The sequence below is a fragment of the Leopardus geoffroyi genome, chromosome D4 (assembly GCF_018350155.1).
Source record: "Leopardus geoffroyi isolate Oge1 chromosome D4, O.geoffroyi_Oge1_pat1.0, whole genome shotgun sequence".
NCBI classification, from domain to species: domain Eukaryota; kingdom Metazoa; phylum Chordata; class Mammalia; order Carnivora; family Felidae; genus Leopardus; species Leopardus geoffroyi.
In genome coordinates, this window is record NC_059342.1 from 75,424,551 (window position 1) to 75,452,325 (window position 27,775).

Sequence of the window (27,775 nt, forward strand, 5' to 3'; positions counted from 1 at the left end):
GAAGAGTCTTTTAAGTACCTTCTTATCGTCTATGCAGCATATGCAGTTTCTCATGATCTATCCTGTTCTCCTTTGCCAATTTAACTTCTCACCAAGAGCGTCTTTGTACCCAAAGTCCAAAGCACTGAACTACTGGCATTTCATCAATACATCATACTCTTTTATTTTTCTGGGCTTTTGTAATTCTATTCACTTGTCTCATCATGCCCTTCCCCTCAAAATCCCATACTAAGCAAACTCATACCATTTCACCACGAAGAACTGCTTTAACTCGAACTTCTTCTGTTATACCTTCCTTGATTACCTAGGTGATTTTCTTCCTGTTTTCTCATTGTGCTTTTATAAAAGTATGGCATTATATTTATTTTACCACTATTCCCTTACAGACTATGGAGAGAAGGAAATTAATATTATCTTTTCTCTTTTTGTGTGCAGATTTGGTTCTTTGCTAGCTAATGTGTTAACAATTTAATCAATATGTATTTCTTTGTGGATAACTAGCTGTTATTCAGATGTGAGAGCATTTTCAGAGAAGACACTTTGGCTTTTTAAGAAATTAACAATGCATTGGGGCGCCTGGGTGGCGCAGTCGGTTAAGCGTCCGACTTCAGCCAGGTCACGATCTCGCGGTCCGTGAGTTCGAGCCCCGCGTCAGGCTCTGGGCTGATGACTCAGAGCCTGGAGCCTGTTTCCGATTCTGTGTCTCCCTCTCTCTCTGCCCCTCCCCCGTTCATACTCTGTCTCTCTCTGTCCCAAGAATAAATAAACGTTGAAAAAAAAAATTAAAAAAAAAAAAGAAATTAACAATGCATGACTGGGGTCTTTGTTGGTGGCCAGACTGGAAAACTGTAAGAAGCTGTAAAGGATTCATCTGAAGGTTGATTCCATGTTACCCATGGGTTTGGGTTGTTAGTAAGCCTTGCTCCTATATAAAGTCCTGATTGAAGCAGATTAGCCTTCAAGGAAGGAGTCATGCCTACTTTTGTAACATTTATCATTCCACTCTGTTTGTGAGCATGGAAGGAATATTTTGACAGAAATATAGATATCCAGAAGAAATCAGGCAAAGAGTTCATCATCCGTCCTAGCTCTGAAATCCCAGGTGTAGCAAATACTATTAACAGTAGAAACAAAGCTGCTTTGGACCTTTAACTACAGGTTATTGGTGTCTGGGGACTTTGATCACTCATACTGGGAGGAAGACAGCACAGGTAACTGGAAAACAGGACTACTGTCCCTATGGTGGCAAGGCCACTAGACACTGTATATTGGTGGAGAGTATAAGCAATCGCTTGTGGAAGCCTTGCAAAGATGAAATAAAGAAGGAATGAGCAATAGAACAATGGAGAATAAGGAAGGGTGGGTTCTAAAAGTGACTGACTAGCAAAGAAAATGGCAATTGAAAAAAATTAGGAGTTTTTCAGGTATCCTCATATAGAAGGTTATCATGTGCTTCCTGATTCTCTTGAATTTTAATACTGAAGAATAACAGATGCACTAGGAAGAGCTCTCTTGCCCTTCCATTCCTCCATTCCTTTGTTTTCACTCCCCCATCAGGAGATTTTGATAATTTTTCTAGTGTTAACTCAAACCCATCTCTTCCACAAAGTTTCTCTGATAATATTCCATAGACTTCAATACACATCATCCCCCTTCCTGGCATATCAGTCATGTGGTGTGGTTCTATCCCCCTGAAAACTCCTTCTTCCTTGGTAAGCTTGCTTGATTTCTCAGCAGCTCAAAACCTCAGACCCAAGTTTCTATGTGAAAACACAGTTTCTATGTGATTCGTCTATATCACACAGAAGTGCAAAAGGCCTATGTTACATCTCTTTCTGATATTTGCTGTGATAGAGGTGCCAAAGGGGGGCGGGAACAGAGCTGGACACTTGTTGAAGGTGGAAAGACGGATTTTATCCAGACTACTGTAGTAGAGGAGACAGACTGCAGTACAGACCGAGCCTAACTCCAACCAAGACAAAGGTAACTAAGGTTTTTAAAAAGGAGAACAAATAGGGAAAAGGGGACTATGGAGACATGAAAAGCAAAATCAAAAAAGGACAGGGGCAAAAAAAAAAAAAAGAGGGTGGGAAAAGGGACATATATGGAAATGGAAAGTGAAAGGTGGGTCACTATAGAATTACTGAAAATGGCTTGACAAAGGGTTTGGACAATGTACATCTTACATTTTTGGCAGTCTTGCTTTTCTTGAGCTAAGGCTCAGCATGAGAGCTGGGATCATTTTTACGGACACAGCCTAGTGCAGGTGGAAGCCAAGTTAAAATTTGGTCAAACATCTTAACACAGTGCTTGGGCAACTCCTTTGTGGTGTAGGAGAATTCACAATTTGCAGAAGAAGGACCAGAAAATACAGAATAAATAAGGGAGGTATTATAGTGGGGAGTATGGCTGGCAGAATGGTCCCTAGAGATGTCCACATACTATTTCCTGGAACTTGGGAATAAATATCCTATTTCTTGTGAATATGTTACCTTACTGGGAAAACAGGACTTTGTACATATGATTAAGTTAAAGACTTTAAGATGAGTAGATCATCTTAGATTATCTAGCTGGGCCTTATAAAAGGGAATGTCAGAGTTAGGGGAAGTGTGATGACAGAGGCAGAGAGAGAGAGAGATCCTAAGATGCTGCTGACCTTGATGATGGGGAAGAGGCCAGGGCAAAGACAGGAGTGTAACCTCCAGAAGATGGATTAGGCAAGGAAATGGATTCTCCCCTACAACCTGCAGAAGGGACACAGCCCTGCTGACACGTAGATTTTAGCTCTGCAAGACTCATTTGAAACTTCTGCCATCCAGAAGAGTCAGATAATTAATTTTTGTTGGTATCAGCCACTAAAACCTGTTTGTGTTTGTGGTCATTTGTTACGTCAGCAATAGGACAATACCAGACAATACACATGAGCCTCGAGCTGCCCATTTCACCACTCCCTCCAAGCCCTAGCACCACATCCTGAGGACTGTGACATCAGGGGACTGAAGGAAAGTGCGTATTCTGGAACTCATTCCCGGGAGCACAGTTTCTTGGTAGAGCAGGAACATGGTTGATATTCATTTCTCAGGAATGTCGTGGCATTTTGCTATGTTGCTTGCAGTTTTGATATTAATATGAGTGATTTTAATGCGATCATCATTTATCATTTGACTGCATTTTTTTTGTGAATCAAATGACTCCTAAGCTCATTGACATTTAAAGACAGAGAACGTGCTCCCTGCATTGATGTACTGAAACAGGAAAAGGTTGGGGTGATTCGTGCAGGAGTAAGCTCATTTCTAAGCTATTTTAGTTGTCTTTTCACATCTGCCAATAATCTCTATTCCAAAAGCAATATTGGCTGGGGCACTGGAAGAATGTGCTAGTCTTTTCAGACAGGCTGCAAACTACCAGCAAAGTTTACTGAGCAGCGTTGTTCCTAAAGCCACAGAGATGATAATTCTTTTCCTCCGGGGAAATCATATGTTCCCCTTCATTGTTACTTCTCGCCTCTGCTGTGCAGGTTCCAGGGGTCAATGCTTAGCACGCAAAGTCCTAGAAACGTGGCACTGCATATTTTATCTGCTTCCCTGCCCCCCCCCCCCCCAGAGTCTCCGTTCTGTTCCCTACCAGACCTCATTCTTTCATATTGATGTAACTGAGTTACAGACTCAGATTTGAAGTAAAATGTCAGGGTGCAGATAATTGCCATGATAATTATAGCCACTCGGACTAAAGAGCATCCTATGTGCCAGGAACTGTGCTGGGCATGTCACATTTATTTCATTTATTCAACCTGACTTTTCATGGATTCAGTCTGACATTGGTTAATGTTGTTTGCACTACTGGTTAGAGCCAAAATTGGGCTTGGAAAGTAAGAAGCTAAGATTCCTAAGAGCTGGTAGTGTTTCAGGAGAATAATGTATGCTTCTTCTCTTACTGCCCTAAGAAATAGGGCCATTTCCCTTGGTACAGAGGCAGGTGAAGGTGCCGCAGTTGGCACAGATAATAAGTGATGCCAAATGGTGATTGAGGAACATATGTACCCTAATAGTTTGAACACTCTTTGTAGATTAGGCTTTTTAAACACATGGGTGTGAACTCTAGAATTATACTGTCCAGTGTGGTCCTGTCTCCACTAGTTCAGTCGCTCATGCATTCATTTATTAACTCAATACATATTTATCACTGTTCGTGAGCACACAAGCCTCTGAATATTGGGGCTGGTATGCGAACAAAACAAAGTTGTTTCTTTCATGAAGTTTATATTCTAGTGAGAGAAACAGGCAAACCCCAAGCAACAAGAACAAACCCCACTTATATAATATATGACAGATGGTGATGAATGTTATGTGAAAGGGAAGCCGGGAGGAGACAGGGAGAAACACATAGGTGTGCCAGAAAAGTCTTCTGTAGAGGCAGCAATGTTTGAGCGGAGACCCAGATGAAGTGAGAGCAGCGAGCCATGTTTCTCTCCCGGAGAAGAGAGGTGCAGGCTGAGGAACAGCAAGTACAAAGGCAGCCCTGATGTAGCAGAGGGTCTACAGCCAGCAGCTTAGGTTGGGTTGCTCAGGTTTCCTTATAAATGATTCATTAAGGAAGTGTTCTCAGGAGTAACCTGCAAGGGAGTCAGGAAGGTAGGGGAGGAAAGTTTGAGAATTCAGGCCAAGCCCAGCCTTAGCTTGATCTTTTGTGGAGATTATACTATACACACCAAGGAGCCAGGGAGAAAGTAAACTCCCCTGGCCTCTGGCTGCACAGGCAAGAGGGCTAGTTCCAGGCACACAAAGGCAGCCCTTTAAAAAAGGTCTCCAGGGTCATCTTTTAAAGGAAATGGCTCTCCAAGGGTGGAAGATGAGCACAGAGAACCAACAGAGGGGCTCAAAGGGATACGGATGGAGCATCAGCTGTGCCTGGTAAAGCCAGCGAACTAGAGCAGAGTAAGAAAGAGCAGGGTGTGAAAACTGTCAAGGAGGTGGCCAGGGACCAGTCATGGAAGGACTGCGGAATTTTACTTTATTGGTAATGGGAAGCCTTTGGAGATACTTTGTGCAATAGAGTGGCATAATGTGATTTACATTTTAAAGACATCAATTAAGCTGCTGTGTGAATCATACACTTGGGAATTCAAGCAGAAGCACCAAAGACTGTCAGGAGGTTGTGACAGAATTCTAGGGGGATTATGATCTTGGATGTGCACTGTTCAACACAGAAGCCACTGGCCAAATATGGTTACTGAGCACTTGGAACAGGGTTCATTCAAACTGACATGCGCTGTAAGTGTAAAGTGTACATCAAACTTCAAAGGCTTCATAGAAAATAAACAATGTAAAATGCCTCAATAATATTTATATTGTATTGATCACATGTGGAGGAAATAATAATGTTTTCTTCAAATAATTGCTCAGGGGTGTCTGGGTGGCTCAGTCGGTTAAGCATCTGATTCTTGGTCTTGACTCACGTCATAATCTCACAGTTCCTGAGTCCAAGCCCCATGTTGGGCTCTGTGCTGACAGAGTGGAGCCTGCTTGGGATTCTGTCTCTGTCTCTGTTTCTCTCTCTCTCGCTTTCTCTGCCTCTCCCTGTTCTCTCTCCCAAAAATAAACTTAAAAAATTGCTCAAATGAAACATTAGTAAATGTGTTAGTGTTATTAAAATATGTTATTGAATGGGGTTGTTTTTTTTTTTTTTTTACATTTTTAATGTGGCTACTGGAAAATTTACAATCACATGTGTGTCTCACATTACATCTCTATTGGACATCCCAGTTTAGACCCAGATGGTCAAAAGTGCTCAGCTTCTGTAGATATTATAAAAGTAGATAGGATAGAATTTGCTGATGGATGGTATGTAAGGGTGTAAAAACTGACCACTGGATGATGGTCACATTTTTCTAAGATGAAAGCCACTTGGGGTGGGGAGCATATGGGGGGAGAATAAGAAGTGGCATTTGGTTTTGGTCGTATGTTTTTTTTTTTTAACTTTTTTTAATGTTTATATTTATTTTTGAGGCAGAAAGAGACAGAGCATGAGCAGGGGAGGGGCAGAGAGAGAGGGAGACACAGAATCGGAAGCGGGCTCCAGGCTCCGAGCTGTCAGCACAGAGCCTGACGTGGGGCTCGAACTCACAGACTGTGAGATCATGACTTGAGCTGAAGTCGGACGCTTAACTGACTGAACCACCCAGGTGCCCCATGGTTTTGGTCATATGTTGAGGATGTCTAATGGACCTTGAAATCAAGGTGATAAATGAGTGGTTGGACATGAGTCTGGAGTTCCTTGGAGAGATTCAGGCTGGAGACTTAAGTTTAAGAATATTTAATATATAAATAGTTTTTAAAGTGATTGGACCTGGTGCCATCACCTAGGGAGTGAGCATAAAGAACAGGTATGTGGACAAAGACCAGATGTAGTCAATCTTCTGAAAGATTAGGAAGTACTGGAGGATCTTAGAAGCAAATCTTTCTAGTTGTCTGAACCTGGTCAACTCTTTTCTTTAAGCCTCTGTTTCATTACATATAAAAGGGGACTAATGATAGTAAAAACTTCATAGAGTGGATAGAAGTAAAAGGATAATATGTATCCACACCCAAGACAGTAACTGGCAAAAAACTAACAACCTAGTAAAGGTTAGCTATTGGATTATTCTCCCCAGTTATAGGTGTCTTACTGGATCAGTCACCAGTAGCAAAGAAGTCTCCAATTCTGGGGTGTTTGTCCATTTTTTTTTTTACAGTTTGGGAAAACATAGTATTTTTGTCTGCCCACTCTGGGCCAGCCACAGAGCCAGGTACCATATCTAGATGCCATTTCTAGACATGCCTGGTATGGATGTCAATGGGAAAACCTGCTTAGTTTTCTACAAGAACTGGAAGGAGTAGATTCAAATTTAGGATGCTGAGCCAAAGAAGTCAGGCACCCACACTGTTATGGCTGGAGAGGCAGAAGTGTCTTCTTGGCTGGCCCAGTAGAAACACCAGTCTAGTTAGGTAAGTCTCCCAAAGGTCAGTCCCCAGGATGCTAAGTTGGTTGGGTGGACAAGAGGGAGTGCACTGGAATAGAGATCACTCAGGACAATCTTACCTTCATAACTGCAGTGGTGGGGAATAAAGGCTGTCTAATGATGTCCATGTCCTCATCCTCAAAATCTATGACTACGGTATCTAATTGGCAAAAAGAACTTTGCAGATGTGATTAAGTTAAGGGTCAAAATGGGAAGGTTGTTCATGCTGGCAGGCCCAGTTTAATCACAAGGGCCATTATACAAAGGAGGCAAGAGTCACAGTCACAGAACCCGATATGAAGACAGAAGCTGCGGTGACAAGCAGAAAGTAAGAGGTTTGAATACACATGTGGCTAGCTTCGAATATAGAGGAGGATGTCTTGAGCCAAGGAGGGCAGCAGCCTCCAGAAGCTGGGAAAGGCAAGGACACAGATCCTTCTAGACCTTCCTAAAGGAACCCAGTCCTGCTGACATCTCGATTTTAGCCCACTGAGACCCATTCTAAACTTCTGAGCTCTGGAACTATATAGTATAATAAATGTGTGTTATTTCAAGCTACTTAGTTTGTGGTCATTTGTCACAGCAGCAATGGGAAACACAGTAGCCCTTAAAACTCATGGGCTTTGAGCCATAAATATGGTGAAAATGAACCCACCAAGGACTCTGTTCTCTAGTAATCTCACAAATCTGGGATATGGCAAAGGAGAAAAGAAACAAAAGGCTTCAGAGCCATTCAAGCAAATGGTATTTATAAACTAAACTAAAGCCCCCAAACTTATCTGGTGCCACAGTCCATGAACTGCTGTCTTAACAAAAATTCCACCAACCTGGACTGCCATAAACATGAGGCATCATGTTACGAATAGGGGGAAGGGCTTCTCATGGAAAAATATTTGACAGCAGTGAAAGGCGTAACAGCCCTCTGCCTCAGTTGGGTAAAGTGGAGGGATATGGAAGAACATCTCCCAGAGCTCATTCATATGGAATATTCCATAGAGGATGGACAAGAGCATCCATAAGTTACATATATTAAAAGTAATAAAATAATATAAATGCTGTTTCTGAAGATCCAAGAAGAAAACAGGAATTTGGAATGCTCAGGTACTCAAGAAAGAACTGAATATATTTCATAAGGTCCCCGGGGTGGCAGTGGGGGGAGGTTAAATTACATTTAAAAAACAAACCTACCTTGTTTCTCACAAGTTTTAACACTAATTAACTAAGAAGTCATAGTATGGGTATGCTATGGGTGACTTTTCAGATGTAATATGCATATATGCTTGTATATAGATATGCATTAAGGGCTTTAAATGACTGTTTATTCTTGGATTTGGAATAGCTTTGAGGGAAGAAAGCTGATAGATTGCAAAAAGTACAGGAATGGAATATTATATAAATGTTGCTTGTTCTATGTACCATGCATTATACTTTGCATACATTACTTTACCTATTTGTCATGATATCTGTGAAGTTGCTGCCAGTATCCTAGAGGCCTTACATAAATTGGCCCAGCTCCCACTCCCCAAAAGTGGCATACCAGGGCTCGAATTTAGGTCTATTTGACTCTCAGATCTAGATGAATCTTCCACTCCATTGTGGAGCTAAAAAAACAATATTCCTTCCCCACCTTATCCCAGAGATAGTCCAGTGATTAAAATGATAAATTATTTCTGCCCAGAGTCAACAGGTATATAGGAGCCCCTCTCATGGCCCATCCTGACCTATTTTAGACTTGAAAAAGGCCATGAACATCCAACCAACTCAGCTTACAAGAGAACTGAAGCCCAGATGAAATTCTGACACTTTAGATGACATGGTTAATTGGAATGAGGAGCAAAACCTGGGATTTCTGTTGTCCAGTACTAAACATCACGTCTGTCACCTCTCAAACTAGGGCATGTGTAAACGGCAGAATTTTAGGACTCTATGGGTTTACACGGAAATTCAGGACACAACCTGCTTCACAAAAATGAACTTCAAGGGGGTTCTAATCTGGGCCTTTTAATTTGACCCCTATTCCTTATGGCCTGGGCAGGGAGAGTGGGGGTTGGAGTTAGCTTCTGAGCGTTCATGGTTTTGCCTCATGCTTTTATTCCACAGGGGAAAGGAATCCATAGGAAGGCTCCCCTTATGGGAAGCACTTGTTTGCCTAGAGGGTCTTTTCCCTTTGAACTTCTCTGGAGACTGCCCACATGTCAGAGAGAGCTGATCAAAACAGTAAACGAGGACCCTGACAAGGATTTTCAAAATTGCATGCAGATGTCTCCATTTCAGGGAATTGGAAACACAAATCTTTTTTGGATTGCTGTAGCAACAGGGGACAGACAAAACAACACGTTGCAAGAAGCTGTCCCCAGGGGGACTGATAGCAATGTGGGGGAGTGGGGCAGGGGGGTTGCAGAGTCTGGGCCAACATGTGCTGAGGCTGGAAATCCTGCCATGGAACGTAGAGCTTGTATTCTAATGGAAACCACCAGTCTCTAGGGCACGTTCCCCTCAGTCTGAGCCCCGACGTGCGAATGTGAAAATGGGAAAGGCAGGGGGCCAGAAGTAAGGCCTGAGTTGGAAATGCTGCCTTTTTGGCTCAGTCTCCATTTGCCCAAACCAGCCCTTCAGATCCAGACCAGTAGAATACAACAATTCACATGTTCACAGCACTTTACCATTTGTAAAATGTTTTTCCGCATTTATCACCACACTCCTTCCTTTCACTGTCTCAATTTAGTGAATGGATCACCAGGGCTCAGGGACAGACCCAGAGTTGGGATTTTAATTTAAACCTTTCTGGTTCTAAAACCCTTGAAAACAGAGTCACAGGAACTAGAGAGCCCTTCAGCCACTTCCCTGTGCCCTTGAAACATTAACTTTCTTCATAGTTTGCCTGCTGGACCTCCAACTCCCTCTAAGGGGGAAATTGATGCTAGTGGAAGAGGCTCTAGCCTTTGTTTCTAAGTAATAACAAGGAGAGACTGCAAAATTCAGGGTCAAGCAGTTAGCCAGGTGTTGGAGTCAATTTACAAAATCCAGTTATCTCATTGTCTAAAGGGTCTTTACGACTATTCTAACCTTCTTCCCTAATATAGCACACCCCAAACAAGCAGTGTCCCTGTCCTGGCTTGAACCTTGGTTGATTGTGAATAAAATATAAGTATTTAAATTGATCACTTGTCAAGAATTGGTTGTACCATCATGACTGTGTTTGTGACATCATGACAACAACGAGTACATTTCATAACATGGCTTTATATCTTGGTGCCTTGAGTTAATAGCTGTCATATTTATGCAAAACACAAAGTTAACTGAGAGGCTGCTTTGGGGACAGAAGTGACAAGTCCAGGGCTCTGGCCAGCACAAAAATTTAGGGGTTCAAGAGTACCCCCACATGACTTGTAACTACAGCCCCCCAGATGGGGAATTCGGCATTAAATAATCAACAACAATTAGAATAACTTTTTGGGAGGACAGGTGGAGAGTATAAAATCTTCTGATTCTGTCTTGTGACTTAAAATAGCACTGATCAATCTTATTACATGTATGCGGTAAGGTGTTTCAAAGACATCTGAGTTCTGTTTCTATTGCAAATATTGATGTCAATACAATAGCAATAATATAAATGGTGCCTCACATATACTTACAAGCATCTGTTGTGCTTCATCTATTATCTATCTATCTATCTATCTATCTATCTATCTATCTATCTCAGTCTTGAAATAATCCTGGGAGCTGAGTATATTCTCTTCTTCATTTTACAGAGGAGTAAGTTAAAGGCACTAAAAATAAAGAGATCTGTTCCAGGTCACACAATTAAGACTCAGAGCAGGGGCGCCTGGGTGGCGCAGTCGGTTAAGCGTCCGACTTCAGCCAGGTCACGATCTCGCGGTCCGTGAGTTCGAGCCCCGCGTCAGGCTCTGGGCTGATGGCTCAGAGCCTGGAGCCTGTTTCTGATTCTGTGTCTCCCTCTCTCTGCCCCTCCCCCGTTCATGCTCTGTCTCTCTCTGTCCCAAAAATAAATAAACGTTGAAAAAAAAAATTAAAAAAAAAAAAAAAAGACTCAGAGCAAAGACTCAAATTCATATTTGTTTAAATTCAAGCCCCTTGCTCTTTCCACTCCAAACACATGGAGGCAATGTTAAAAATAGATTTTTTTTTAAAAGAAGAAACTGGCAGATAGTTTCTATAAATAAACTAATAAAATTAATAAATAAACTAAAGGGAAGTAAAACAGAGAAGAAAATGTAAAGGAAGTGGCTACACAAGGCTGGTGTGAAAAGAAAAGAATAGCAGGACTAGATCAGACTTTTTTGGTCTCTTTGGGGGTTTTTTGTTTGTTTTATTTTGTTTTGCTTATTTTTAAATGAATTCCAGTTACCATTAGTTCTACCACAGTGTTGGTGGAAAAAGTGTTTCAATGGTCAAATGAGCCACACAGTCTGTCCTCTGGGGCAATTAGGAAGTATATTATGAACATAAAGGTTTTCCTCAGTTAAAAAGTAGCAACAGAGAGAGTTATCTGGTTTAATCTAGTGTTTCCCAAACTTATTTAGCAGTATTAGCTTTCTCTTCAAAACACCTATTATTATTCCACAGGTCCTTCTGGGGAGCCGGGTATTAGAGAGTGGAAAAGCTTCCTCCAGGTTTGCCAAGAAGCCCCAGTTTAGGTAGAAAATTCTAAGGACCCCACACAAATCTTTTCAAACCTGTCTTTTAGCCAGCCAGCAAAGTCCAGGAAGCTCCACCATGAGGTCTATGACTCTCCCGTTGCTCTCAGGCAAGTGAGACAGTCCCCATTGGAAACTGCAGAACTTTGGATTTCAAAATGCAAGTGATTCATGTCAATACCTCATGACCCCCTGGAAGGGAAGGCAGAAACTGATTAGAGTTTCTGACGTTTAGGCATTGGAGTTGCAGGGACCGGACCTTGGGGCAGGTCCTCATGTCTTCTTCTTGCCCTTGCATCTTGCTCTGCATGCTCCTGCCACCTGGGCATGATTAAATCTCAGATGCTGACGCAGTGGGTGAAATGATTATTGCTCCATGACTATTCTGAGAACTTGATGGGTGGGATTACAGGGGCAACTTGGCGCAGAAACTATGTTTAGTCCAGCAGAAGTTTGGGCTGACAAAGACATTTACGGATTTCAGAACACCAGACGGACTCGCAGATGGAGCGTCTGGACTTCACAGTTGGGACTGCCGGATGTGAGACCTCCCAAGATTCCAGGACGAGCACAGGATGATTTCACCCTTTACTATACATCCAGCATACACTGCTGGCTTGGAGCATCCAGTGTGAAGCGAGGGACATTCAAGGTCAAAATTAAAGCCAAAATCACCTTTCAAGCTAGAATGGAAAGAGAACAGGAACTGGGGCTCAGAAGATCTGGGCTCTACTTCTTTTTTTTACTAGTTTATCTATGACTTTGGGCAATGGCAGATTCAAATTAAACACACATTTATTGGTGCCAGGAGTTTTTAAGATGAAGAAAACAGTGTTCTCAGATTCTGGATGATCCTATTTTAGGGGGAAGGAAAAGAGAAATAGGATTATCGCCAGAAGCAAAATATAAACCATTATTGAAGGATAATAACCCAATCAACTAAAGGAGCTATGAAAAACTCGGTAAGGTATCAGAGCTGATAATTAAAGGATATTGTCCAGTAGGGTCATCCAGGCCAAGAGAAGGACAAAATCAAAAGAACAGAGGCATGGACATAGTTAGAAACTTTGGGGGAAGTTGTGATCTGGAGGTAGGATGTCATTGTTGTGACGGTACTCATTAAGAACTTAAGATTTTGTGCAGGCAGGAATGTGATGAGGAAAAGGAAACCTCTGGGAATTTTTGAACACATATAATTCATATTACATTTTAGGGGAAAAAAGAAATACATTTCATATCTCCAGTCTTAAAATGGATATTTTAAAAATGCAGATTTCAGTCCTGTTACTTTAACAAATGGTGGGTCCTTAGCCAGGTCACTTCCTCACTTCCCCTCTGCAGACTTTAGTCTGAAATGAGAAGTTTTGGACTTTGGCTCTTTTTAGGACAAAATCAACACAGGATATAGTCTCTGTAGTGGTCAGGACAATGCAGAAGTAAGTGACTCCCTTCTTCTCCACCTGGAGTCTTGCCAGGCATCAGGACAAAAAGCAATGTCTGAAGTGCTGTAAGTCACCTTGCATATGGATTAATCAGGCCCAGAGAGCCAGCTCTACACTGGCTGTCCTCTTGTGGAGAGTGTTGTCACTGTCCTCACATCAGCCCTAGTTGAGTTCCTTGCAGAGACAATCCCTGATAGCATCATTTTATGATACTTATGCAAAATTAGTTTTGTGTTTCAGTTGTTCTTTGGGGACACATCCTCATCCCAGGGCTGAGGGTTCACTTTTGAGGTATGGACTAAAAATGATTCCTAAATATTAAGAAAAATTATACTGGTGGATATCTGTAGCAAAATGTTTTTCAAAAGAACTCGTATACAATTCCCTAAAACATCATCCCATGTTGAAGATTAGTTAGTATTTTGAGGAATATCAGTGTTTAACTGTTTTACAGAGGTTCACTGACAAGCAAAATCCATAAACTTCCAAAGATTTTCATTGCCACTGGATTTCTAATTTTCAAAATGTTATATGGAGCCATTGCATTCAGAAAATTCAAAGAAAATCGCAAGTATATGCAACAACACATGTGGCTAAATCACTTGTTTAGACTGGGCAAATTATTTGTCTATTCTAGATTTAAATCCCAAGTTGTCATGAAAATCTGGGATTTAAACTAAGATTCAAAGCACATGTAGGACTTGTGTAGAGGCAGGTTCAGGATAGAAGAAACAGCAGGTTCAAAGATTAGGATGAGTCTCATTTATGTGCAAAGTATGGAAGAGAGAGAGAGAACAATGGCATGCAGACTGATTGGATTAAAATCTTGAATCCTGAGCATAAAACAAACTAGGTGTGAGCCATTAATTCAAAATTCTTAAATAACAGAATGAGTAGCTTTGACTTTTGTTTCAGCTTTATTAAAGCTCCTCCATGATTATTAATCAGTTATTTCTGTGAGGTGGGTAGTATCATGCTAATGGTTAAGGGGGCACAACAGCTGTGAGAGATGAGTTGTATCCAGGATCTAACAGCCAGGAGTGGTGAGCCCAGGGCAAGAGCCCAAGCCTTCAGTTTCCAGGTGTCTGGCCTCTTCAAACAGCAAGTAGCCATCGCAAGTTCTGGTTTCAATCATCCAATACACTCTCAATGTAAACAAAGACTTTGAAAAAACAAAGAAACAAAAAACCCGACATCGTGCCCCAGGGAGAGATCCTGGCAAAATATGCCTAGAGCTTCTCTATCCACACAACATTGCTTCTGTAGGGATGATAAAAGTAGGAATAAATAAATACAGCCTCCAGCAAGTCCTTCCAGAAGGCCACCTGAATTTTTGGAATGGCTCTGCTATTCTGATGTGAACTTTATGAAAAGCAGTGTGAAGTTTATGGTAAGAAAATGATTCTACTTTTGCTCAAAGACCACCACTTAATATTTTTTTTTTTTTTTTTGGTTAAGAAAATATACAAGAAAGCTGTGAGCATCAGGAGACTGAAATATATGGTGACTGAAGATTATTTTGCAGTTTTGGTGCTTTAAGTGTGCATAATTCTCCTCTCTGAGTCCTGCTTGGCAAGCCCTTGCCTCTCACAGAACAAATAACACTACAAACAGTGCTCCTCTACAGAAAGTGAACAAAAACTATCCCAAACCAACTATCCTGGAATTCTTTCTTGGAGAACACCTAATCCCTAGAGTAGGTCAGATTTGGTATATATTCTATTAATTATTTTCATATGCTCCTAGGCGTGCTTGGCAAGAGCTCTTAAAAACTCTTTGGGTACATTTTAATCAGTATCTAATCTTCTAGAGGCCTTCAGAAGCTAGAAGTATCTTGATTGAGACATATACATTCTCTATACTTCAGTGTGTTGAGAGGCAGTGGGTGTCCCAGAGCACTTCCCTCGGAGTAAACCTTAGCATAGGTACTACCTGATTTCAAAAGTGAAGAATCACTGATTTTGCCAAATGCTAGGCTCGAGAAAAATGTTGAAGAATCTAGCAATCATATTTTAGAGTAATAGTGGTAGGGAAGTCAGAGGCATCAAATAAGTTCAAAGTTATTGAACACACCCACTCATTCTATCCATCATGATTGATTATCTACTATAAATGTCCATAGTTAGGCATCTAACTTGGGTCCTGAAAATGATGTAAGAGAAAAGTCAGGTGGATACTTGCCTTAGAACTTTCAATCTAGTGACCCAACCCAACATAGGAATCTCTTTTGTAGTATTTCTGATATGGGGATATCCTACATCCATTTGGGTATTTCTGGAAACTAAGGTCCAACACTTACCATTATTTCCAACACATAGTTGACCCTCAGTAACCTTCTTCTGATTAAGAGTAAACCCTCACTTACTGAAATAAATTATATTCCAATGATATGCACTTGTATGTTGGATCCTACTAATTTGAATCCTCAAACAATTTTGTGAGGTGAGAAGTCACTGACCTTTTTGTTTCCAGAAGGGGAAATGATGATTATTTTAAAAAATCCAAATTACTCAGGTAAATAATCAAAGTTCCATAATGAACTACTATAATGTGTTAGCTGTGGGGATCAAATGGAAATAATGGAGCTGACATGGTTTGGAAAAGGGACTATATTGTTTTACAAACAGTAAATGATAGCTCTGAATTATTTTGTAAGCACAAGCATAAAGACTTATCTACAGCCACCTCCTGCTAAGACTCCATTTGAAACTTGACTTAACCCTCTTACATTAAGTAGCTCTTTTTCCATCAGACTAATGCTATTCTCTAGCTATATTAAAACATAATACATCCGGGGTGCTTGGGCGGCTCGGTCGGTTAAGCGTCCGACTTCGGCTCAGGTCATGATCTCACAGTCCGTGAGTTTGAGCCCCGCGTCGGGCTCTGTGCTGACAGCTCAGAGCCTGGAGCCTGTTTCAGATTCTGTGTCTCCCTCTCTCTCTGCCCCTCCCCTGTTCATGCTCTGTCTCTGTCTCAAAAATAAATAAACGTTAAAAAAATAAAAATAAAAAAACCACATAATACATCCCCTTCATAATCCTCACATAACCTAAAATTGCTTTATTTACCCACTTACTTGATTTGTGTATGCTCCTTCATCTCCTAAAACATACAAAACAAGAAAGCTCCCTAAATGCAAGGATTTTGCTTGTTTTGTCCTTCAGTGAATTTCTTGTCCTAGAACAGAGCCTGTTCCCCTTTAGGTGTCCAATAAAGCTTTGAAGAACGAATAACTTTTTCGAATTCCTCAAGGAAGCCTTAAATTTGTATACATTCTGTGTATCCTTATGAGATTTTTCTCACTATAATTCAGTTTCATCATGGTGAGGACTATACCCCAAGTCATTTCTGCATCTTCAGTACCCAGCATGGAGCCTAGCCTAGAGTAACTTCAGTCAGTTCATGTTTGCTAATGAGAGTATCCATCTTTCTGGCACATCTGAGAATACAGGTAAAGAGACTTAAGCTGTCAGTGAACAGACAGGCAGTACTGTGGTAAAGGAAGACAGAGGAGAACACACAGAAACAGACAAGATAATGAAAAGGCACTGGGGTGACCAAAATCATCTAAAGTGGTTTAGTTCCTCTCCCCCAGGCTTATTCCAGGGCTTTGGAAATTACGCGTGGGCTTCGGCCATTTTCAATAAGTCATTTTAGTACTAGATTTCAGCAGACCTGAGACTCCTCCTCCTTTTTGAACTCATCTGCTGTCTACTTTATTGAGCAGACTTTTTTACGTGGTTCTCATTCATTCACAACTTTATTTGGAGCATCCACCAAGGTGCAGGCATTTTTGATACAGCTGTCACTCAGTTATTAGAAAGAGCCCTCCATCGTTCAGAGTACCAGAGGACTTCAGAAGAACACCCTGATAGCACCATAGCTTTTGAGGCCCAGAGCTCTTGTCCCAGTTTGTTAACTTCTAGGGGACTAGTCTCCCATGTGGCACTCCTATATCCCCATATGTGGCATCCTGATGCACACCTCATTCGAGCTACAGATCTTAGTCATTTTGTCAGTTGCAGGGAAGAGTCTTCCACACAATGTATTTGTAAAGATTGGAGAATGTTTTAAGTTTTGGAGACACCTGTGGGATACCATCAAATGTACAACCATGCAAATGGGAGCTCTAGGAGAGGAGAGAAAGGAACAGAAAGATATTTGAGGAAATAAGAGCCTAAAACCTCTCAAATCCACACACTTAAGAAGTTCAACAAACTCCAAAAAGGGTAAATCCAAAGAGAAGCACATTATAATAAAACTATCAAAAGACAAAGAGAGAATCTTGAAAGCAGAGAGAAAAGTGAATCATTGTGTACAAGGGATCCTCAATATGATTAACAGACAATATCTCAGCAGAAGCTGCAGAGACCAGAAGAGATAGTTAAGGCATTGAAAGTAAACAAAATAAAACAAAACAGAAAATCCTGTTAACCAGGAATTCTATATCTGACAAAACTATCCTTCAAAATGAAAGGAGAAATGAAGCCATTTCCAGATAAAGAAAAGCTGAATGAGTCTTTCACTAAGAGGTTCTCCCTACAAGAAATGCTAAGTGGAGTTCTTCAGGCAAAAATAAGAAAGCACTAGACAGTAACTCAAACATAGAAAGAGCTGGTAAAAATAATTACATGGCTAAATACACAGCATAGTCAAGTCCAATATGAGGGTTTTTTCAGAGTTTTTTTTCTCAATTTCTTTTCTTTTTTTAAGTTTATTTATTTAAGTAATCTCTACACCCAATGTGGGGCTCAAACTCATGGCCCCAAGATCAAGAATTACATCCTCTTCCGACTGAGTCAACAAGGTGCCCCCAGAGTTGGTCATTTTCTATTTTTAATTCTGTAAAGGAGCTACAGTTTCTTGTTTCTTTGTATACCTTGTAATTGTTGTTGTTGTTGTTACAAACTCAACATTCTGAGTATTATAATGTGGTCACTCTGGAAATCCAATCTTTCTCCCCCTCCCTAGGGTTTGCTGTTGTTACCTGGCGAGGGCTGCAGTCATCCATCTGTTTAGTGACTATTCTAAACTATTTTCATAAAGACTATTTTCCTTGTTATGTGTGGTCTCTAAAGTCCCTGTTTCACTGCCTTAGTGGTCAGAGATTTCCTAAAATGATTGGAACCAAAAGCCAACAGTCAAAAATACTGTTTTGGTCTTCCTTTGCAGACTGGCTCTAAACTGGAACATTCCTTCAATGCTTTGCCAGCGTGCCTACAACTCTGCCTCAGCCTTCACCTTTTGCTTGTGGAGAGCCGAAACGTCAGCCAGAGATGCACACTCACAGTCCTCTCAGGACATTTCAGAGTATGTATCCAGTCCCAAGTGTGCACATTGTGCTCTCAATTCCCTGACCTATACAGCAGACTTTCAAATCATTACACACACCAAGAATCTTCCTTCTCAGTTTCCTCTTTCTCAGGCTTTTGGGTTGGTCGGCAGCTTACCCCATTATGTCATCCCTTGCCCCAGGCAGCCATGGGTAATATATCTTTAATGCTTTCAACAGATGCCAACAAGACTCAAGGGGGTGAAATAAGGGCAAGCTTCTGAAATGGTCCTTCAGAGAAATGCTATGTAAGTCAAAATACACAGTTTGTGGAGGGAGAAAGTCTGTATTGCTTGTTTCCCATTGTCCTAGCATTAGCAGCTGCACCAGAAATGTGGGCCACCCTCCATGGCTGCCACCAAGTTGGGGGATGGGGGATGGTAGACAGGTAAGCAAACGTACCACAAGACTTTCTTACCAAAACTTAGCAGCTTTTTCCTTCATTAAGCACACCCCTGGTTGCTGTAAGATTTTTATTAAATTTCCAAGTTCTGAAAAAAAAATTCTTCTGTCAGTTTTCACCAGCTTATGTTCACTCAGTACAAGGATCAATTCTTGGAATTCCTTATTCTGCCATTTCTCATGATATTCTCAAAAACATATACCTCTTGATTCACAAATTTCTCTTTTAAGAGTCTATACCACCAATATACTGTGTACATGGCAAAATGATTTTCTCCCACAGTTATTAATTTTGGCATTGTTTGTAACAGTTAGTGATTAAAAATAACCCCCAAACCACTGGTTAAACTCATTATGGCATATCTACAAGATAAAGTGCTTTCTACCTATACAAAAAAAAATCAAGATCTCTTTACACTTATAGTGAAAGATTTCCAAGATATGCTAACTGATAAAAGCAAGCAGCGGTATAGGTGTAGGGTATAGGGTATTCTACTTTGTGCGTAAATTAGAAGCATACCTAGGAAGCATGTGTGCCTGTTTTCTTTATGCCCAAGATCCCTAAAAAATTAATGACAACAGTTATCTACGAAGGGCCAGTTGGGGGATAGGAACATTGTAGATGAGGTAGAAATGGAAGAGAATTCTTTACATTGTATACTTTCTTAAATTTCTAAATGTGTGAGCCACATGAATGTACATATTACTCAAAGATAAGGTAAACATCCAAAGACTTACAACCCTTAGTATACAATCCTAACTAGTATGCATCATCTTCAAGGCCACGATTGATCACACCTCTGGTTCCACTATCTCATTTCCCCCCAACTGCCTTATGATGCAGCACACTCCAACCACACCAGCCAGATGGTATTTTTCCGCCAAGATCCTAGAACTTTCCTAGTTCTTTCTCCCTTGGGGCTTTTGTACAAAATGTTTCCTCTTTCAGGCATGTTTATTGCTCTGAGATTCACATGGGTCTTTTTTTCTCATCTTTTAAACCTCAAAGAGACTTTCCATTAAAACTTCAGTCTGGAATATTTCCTTCATCGCCAATATTCTCTCTCAAACCCTGTTTTTTTATTGTTCCTTCATAATAATTACTATAATAAGAGATTACTATTCATTTGTTCATTTTTATTTGCCTGTTTCCCATACTGGACTCTAAGAAATGCATCTGTCTTGCTCACTGTTGGATCTCAGCACTACCTGTGTTAGTGCTTGGGGCACTGGTATCTAATAAGTTGGGTGAATGAGTAAGTTAAATATGGGAGAGGCTTATTCAATTCTCATATATGAGTGCACAGCTCTTAAAGATCATTTTTTTGTTTGTTTGTTTCTTGGTGTAGATCCTTAGTTGTTTCACCTGTAAACTACGGATACTGAATCTGCTTGTCCCTAGGTCCCCAGAGAGAGTTCTCACAATACTCCTGACCCTTTGCTTCCACAGCTAATACACATGTGAACTTGATCTTGTTCTTCTCCCTAGTAAGACAGTGAGCTCCTGATGCCAGCAAAAACTGGTTCTGCTGCTAGAGTCAGAAACAGGCATGATGCCAGCTGTCCTGAGTAAGGGTGTCTTCTGACCCTGTTCCTCTGTCACATAACAACACATAGTACTGCCTTCTGCCCGCCCCCCCCCCCACCTTGTCTGCCTATAGTAGGTCTCTTCCAACAGAAAATCATATTTACAATTCTCTCTACTTTCCCTCTAGTATACAGGGTCCAGACAAGAACAGCTTTCAAAACCCAAATTAAAAATCTGGGCCACACATAAAACCTCTGGAGTCATTTGGCTCTGAACAGGGCTACAAGCATTATCCAACAAACTGCTCAAGCTAATGAATCTTTGGGAAGGCAAAAACAAAACAAAACAAAAACAGTTTAAGGTTAATAGTGTTGTTTCCAAAATCCAGGGAGAGAGAGACCACATGGTTGTGGAGGGACAGGATTCAACTTCCTAGCAACCAAGCACAGGGGGAGAGACCTGCCAAGCACCTCAGAAGGCTACCATTCAGGGTCCCACTAAAGCCAAGGGCAAGCGGGTACATGAGCATGCTGGCTAACATGGAGGCACAGTGTGACAGGATGACGTGAGATGCATTGTCTTCTTTGCAGTCCAGGAAGACCTACCCCACTTCCCCTGCCTCTGGAACTCCTTTCAGAGTAGCCACTGAGGCGTGCTGTTCACCGGATGGCTACTAATTTCAGGCTCTAGAGACAAGCACGTCTAGCACTCATTGTGCCCAGATGTCTTTTTGACAAGGTAGGACATACCCAGTCATCAAGGGGGTGGAAACCATCACAAAAGAGAACGGACCAGCCTTCTGGATTCTGTCCAAGAGGTGGAGCCACTTGATACAAGGAGATATCTACTTCCAAACTGGCTGGCAACTTCTTTGTTTGAGAGTATTCATCTGGAAAGCAGCCCAATTCTCTGCCTCCCTACCGTTCTGTACAAGGAGCTACAAATTCAAGGGTCTTGAAAAGGCACAGGGCCTTGAGAAAAGCCACCATCGATATTGAATATTATGAAATGGCAGGAGCATAGGTTTTCAGAGGCATTCCAGACTAGCGGTAAATCAAGCAAATAAATTAGTTTTCTTGAGACTGTTTCTACATTGATGGAGGAAACATCTTTCTCATGCATCATCATGAAAGTAAAATTAGACTGTGCTTACAAACACCTGACTCAGTGTTTTACAAAGCAATTAGTTATTTGACCCTTTCTATAATATACATATTTTCACTAGCTCCCATATTTATTTACAGTGAATATTGCAAAATATTTCCAAGGGAGATAAATTGATACACACTTGCCCTCTAAAAAGGGGAGAGAGTTATCCACAGTGCCTCCTGAGGATTCTAAAACTGAAATTGCTGGCCCAGGCTAAAATTTCTGTCCCTAAAGTTTCACACCTCTTATACCTTTTCCACTTCAAAGTAGAATTTTAAATGGACTTGGGCCACATAAGCAACAATCACGGTTCTGCTATCTTGAATTTTGGCATTTTAACCTTGTGGCAGGTAGTACCACCATATGACACATAGTGAATGACACAGAACTCCCAGCGTACAGCTGTGTAAGGGACGGCCCTTCAGCTTATGTTGGAAACTAACCTAGCAATGATTAGATTGTAATTACATTTCATCCAAACACCCTAAATGCAAAAGGCAGATGGATCCATACAATTAGTCAACGAAAAGGAAATAAATAGCATTCCAGACATTGGAAGCATCATATAGGCCTATAAGATGGAACTGTCAACCCCAGGCAGCCTGGTTCTAATTGACTCCACACTCAGTCCCTAGCAGGCCATTGCCTATTGCTAGGGCACCCATATTCATTCTTCAGTCTCACTCTCCAATGACACTGTAAGTCTGGATGCAGGGAACAATGATAAAATCGGTTAAGACCCGTCTACCAGATGGGAAGAGAACGTGCTGAAGACCGGTTGTTCACACTCTGAAAAAGGCTTCCCTGGAGAGCCAGGGACGTTGATAAAGGATTAGGGAGTGCAGCTCTCAGGGTTTGGCAGCAGAGTTACAACAGATGTGAAGTGTCATCCCAATCTCTTTGCTGAAGAAACTACCCAAAGAGTTCACCTCATCTAGCAGGTCTCTAATTGCTTCCTTAAGTGTGGGTGGGGGTGGAGGCTGGGTCTCCATTCTCTTTTAGTTTATAGTGCTCGAGAGGAGAGACTGGTATTGGTACCTGCCCAGACCTCTGCTGGCTGTGAACCAAACCTGGAGACGACAGAGCAGGTGGAAAATACCACCCCCAGAAACACTCGTGCAACCTGCAGTGAGCATTCAGATACCACTTAACCTGCAGCCACGTGCTCCATCGCAGGGAGAGAAGGTCTTCCCATCTGCACCAAGTCATAGCTACTGGTATCTCACGGAAAGTCACGGAGGTGCTTTTACTTTGGAGCCAATTGTAAAGAAATAAAAATGAACACTTACTGTGCACTGAATATGTGACAGGACTTGAGTTAGGTGACTCATGAGTAGAAGGACCACAGAACACTGGTGTCGGGCTGTACTGGGTTCAGATGACAAGTCTAGGTGTCTTTATCTGTAAATAAGCCAAATTGATCATTTTCACTGATGAAGAAAGCAAAGGTAGAGAAAGGGATCTGGGAGAGGGATACCCAAATATCAAAAGAGAAGAGCACAGAGATGATATATCATCAAGCTGATAGGCAGGAATGCAGAGTCAGACACACTGGGCTTGACTCTGAACTCTGGATTCTACCACTTATGTGGTATTTCCACCTTCAGGAAAGTCATGTATCAGCCTTCAGGCTCTGGTTCATCAGTTACAGGATTTCTGTGATGAGTCAGAAATTCTAAGTAGGACAGGGCCTCATACGCAACAAATTACTCTGTTCTTAATATCCTTTTAATTTTTTCCACTTAATATTACCAGCTATCCTGTGAGGTTAATATTTTCTCCATCTTTCAAATGGGAAAACTGAAGTTTGGAGAAGCTAATTCATTTGGTAAAATTCACACAGCAAGTTTAGTATGGGATTTGAAGCCTGCTTTCTCTTACTTGAAAGCCCAATTTCCTTCATTATTAACATGTCACTTTTGGGCTCACATAACTGGATTGGAAAGCAGTGGATCTTTTTGGAGATTGGATTGAATTTATATATCATGTGAAATTTCTCTGTTCAGTGCAGGGAAGGTGGAATCTGAGTTGATTTTCCTATTTCTAGAATTTAAAACAGACAGGCACAGTTCCCTGGGCCAGAGGAGGCTTGGGACAGACAGACACATGATGCAGATGTTTGCCTCAGAAAGACCCATCCTGCCCCCAGGAGGGGCTATTTGGACTGTAGCCCTCTGATTTGCTGCCTCCCAGGCCTCCTGACCCACATTTACAGGAGAGAAAATCCCTGCCAGATCCCATTCCAGGGTCTGAGCTCCCCAGACAGGGTGAGATCATCCTTTCAGACCTGGCCTGCTTTAATATGCTGGAAGACATCCTGAATGTAGGAGCACATAAACGAACAAGTGAATGACTCCATGGGAATCCATGAACAGAGTCTATGTCAAGAAGCCATATACACTCCTGCAAGATGCATCACTTACCTCCCCACTTGGTGCCAGGGTGATTCAGCAACTTGCATGTGGGTTATCTCACTGACTAGTGAATTCTTCTACTAATTTTTGCTTTGTGTCTCCTTGGGAGACTATCACAGGGCTCGAATCTCTCTACAAATTACCTTCTGAGGATGTGTATTACTAACTGCTACAGAGAGACTAATGAAAATAAAAACGGATTCGAAATTAGAGGATGTGATTTCAAGTCTACACTTCTTGGCTATGTAATGAATAAATAATAGAACTTCCTTAAAGCCTCAATTATCTCATGTAATATATGTGTATGATCAAAAAGATTACTTATTTTGCAGTGCTTTGTGAGAATTATATAAGGTAGAGGATGAGAAAATTCTTTGTAAATGGAAAGAGGTTTTAAGACTGTCAGTTAAAATTTTGATTCACTTAACAGTTTGGACTGTGACTGGTAGCTACACATTCATTTACTCAGTCATTTGCTTAATCACTTAGTTCACACATGTTATTGAAGAACTGCTATAGAGTCTGGAATTAAGCCTGGAAAGAACATCAAAATCTTTCCTGAAAACATCACCATTATGATACCACATGGGACTATGAGATCCATGGGAAATACGAAAATCATTTGATTTATTCTTGTGTCCCCATTCTTTGTCCTTGGCCTAACCTTAGCACTCAGCAACATGCCAGTCACATAACCGGTGTTCAGGATATATCAAATCAATCAGTGTATTTAAGGTAGAATATCCAATGCCTCTGGTCTGGTCCCCTCCAATCCATAACCCACATAATTGCCAGAATGATGTCTCTAAATGCAAAGCAGACACGTCTATTCCTTGATTAAAACCTTCCAAAGGCTTCCATGCTCCTGAGAAGACAGTCCAGATGACTTAGCCTAATATCAAGCCCATAACTTTCCTATCCAAACAGACCTTCCCCTGCCCAGTATGGACATTGCTGCATTGTCACACTCCTCATAAATACCAGGGCACTGGCTCACTCCCAATCTTGTCTTGCATATATATATATGAAAATATTTATATACACAAAGATATTTATTATAAGGAATTGAGTCACACAACTATGGAGGCTAAGAAGACTCGAGATCTACAGTGGGCAAGCTGGAGATTGAGGGAAGCAGATAAGCAGTTGGTATAGTTTCAGTTTGAGTCTGAAGGTCTGAGAACCAAGAGAGCAGACGTTGCAAGCTTCAGTCCGAAAGTCAGCAAGCTTGAGACCCAAGAAGAGCTGATGTTCAGGCAAGAAAGAATGACGTCCCAGCTCAATGAGGTCAGCACAAGGAGTTCCTTCTTACTCAGCCTTTTGGTTCCATTCAGGCTTTCAACTGATTGGATGAGGCTCATCCACATTAAAGAGGGCAATGTGCTTAACTCTGCCAATTCAAATGTTAATGTCATCCAGACATACACTCACAAACATACCCAGAATAACGTTTGACCAAATTTCTGGACTTCCTGTGGTCCAGTCAAGTTGACATATAAAATTAACCATCACAGGATATTTTTGAAAACAAACCTGTTTTGTGTCAGAATCTTGACTGACTTCCAGGATCGTGTTTCCTTTGTCTCAAATTTTCCTAAAAATTAAAAGATACATGGTATATGGCCAGGCGGAAACTGTTCTGTGGGACACCAGGCGCTAACGTTTCCACAAAATGAAGATAGTCCCTAGGAGACTGATTTCACAAAATGAAACGGCTATCTAAAACACTCTGGTTCCTTGAGAAATATGAAGGATAGGGTTACTCATCACTGAAAGAATTTAGGCAGATCTTCCTCCACCATTGGAAGGGCTACTTTGTTTTTTTTTATATTAAATATAATTTATTGTCAAATTGGTTTCCATACAACACCCAGTGTTCATCCCAACAGGTACCCTCCTCAATGCCCATCACCCACTTTCCCCTCTCTCCCACCCCCCATCAAGTCACACACTACTTTTAATCCGGGACCCTGTCCAGTGACCAAGATATAAGGTGGGCCTTAAGTATATTCCAGGGACCATATCTGCTTTACTCATGACAGTATACCCAATATAGGACTTGACCCCTTAATAAATATTTGCTTAATGAAAGAATATGTCAATAAGTGATTAATAGGCTGACTTGAAGATGTTGTAGAGTATTATTTTTCTCCTTTGCCTCAATATTTGGATCAGCGCAAGTATTATTTTCATCTAAGGAGTTGAAACTTCTTCACTACTGTCACACAGCCAGAAAGTCGGGGAGCCAGGACTCATACTTAGGTCCTCTGCCTTCTACTATTCAATGCTAACATAAAAACAGTAACACATGCAGGCATATAAACAATTTGGGAAATAGCTGCAATTTAACAATCCATTTTCAATATACAGGGTATTGAGAACTGTGAATCATGAGGAAATATACAGGGAGGGATGTGTAAGATGGTATTTCATCCATGTCACAAAGAAAGAAACAAGATCAAATGTTCCTGGGTAACTACAAAGCAAATCTGCTTATTGCAATTAATAAATGGAATTCATGTAACTAGAGAGCAAATCTATCAATTACAGTTAATGGTTGGAATCCCAATTAATAATTGGTTTAAATCAAATTCTAATTAATAATTTCCAAAACACCCAACAATGTGCCAAAGCCTTGCAATGCAATGGTGAGCCAACTGCTCATTATAACCATCTTTTACATCTAAAAATTTAGGCATAGAAAAATGTGTTAAGAGTGTAGACTTAAGTGTTCTCATCACATTAAAAAAAAAAAAAAGTTAACTTTGTACAGTGATGAACATGTTAATTAACCTGAGTAAAGTAACTGTTTCACAAAATATATGGATGTCAAATCATCACATTGTACACTTTAAATATATGCAGTTTTGTCAATTATATCTCAATAAAGCTAAAGAAAAGTTAGCCATAGGCAGAGCTTTGGAAAGAAAGGGACAGAGGAAAGTGGTACTTTTCTGCTGGTCACATCCTTCAATTTTCCTTTGGTTAAGAAAAATACTAATAGATTAGGTAGCTCAGTAGGAAAAGGGGAGTGCCACTTTGACTTAATATTTGTAAATTGCTTTAATATTTACAAAATATTTTCATAAGTGTTACCTTGCTCAGTTGTCAGAACACTCTCGGGTGATTTATTTCCTTTCTACTAGTGAGGAAGTTAAGTTGCATACAGTATTAAGTGGTAGAGCTAGGATTTGAATTCAGGTGGCTGACCCTTGCTCCAGAGCTCTTTCTCCCATTCAGTATAGGAAATCAAATCTTGGAAAAATCAAGAGGAAATTATGCTTCCTTCTTTACCCTGAAACCTACATTTAAATTAGCTTTATTGAGGTATAATTGATATCCCCCCCAAATGCACACATTTAATGCATATATCTATGGGTTTGGACATACACATACACCTATGATACCATCACCACAACCAAGGTACTAAATATACCCATCACTTCCAAAACTTTACTTGTATTCTGGTGTCTGCGTATATGTATGTGTTTCTTGGTGAGAACACACACTGCTGTTGAACAGCAGATCTTTAGAACTTAATCATCATGTATAACAGAAACTTTACATCCATTGAAAAAACCATCCTTAATTAGAGAGACTCCAAATGGCTCTGAAATAAAAACCCTGACAGTCTTGAATGGAAGTAAGTCAACATTTTCTTAAAGTACCCAACAAAAATGTCACACCCTTACAAAACAATGGATTTTCTCTTCTTCTACTTAAAATTAGTTTATTAATCATTTCAACACATGTTTGAAGCCCACCGTGTGTTTATCTATGTGTTTGGAAGATATATTTATCAGAGTTTACTTCACTAGCTTAGTTCAGTGCTATCCAGTACTCTTCAGAGCCT

The 27,775-nt window shown here is 40.8% G+C and overlaps 1 long non-coding RNA gene across 1 annotated transcript in view; it reads right to left on the reverse strand.

Annotated features, from left to right (window-relative positions):
* Positions 1-27,775, reverse strand: part of LOC123593243 — a 121,993-nt gene that overhangs the window by 80,968 nt on the left and 13,250 nt on the right. The window contains exon 2 of the long non-coding RNA XR_006710210.1: positions 22,798-22,909. This is a non-coding gene — a long non-coding RNA (uncharacterized LOC123593243). The remainder of the gene's footprint in view (positions 1-22,797; positions 22,910-27,775) is intronic.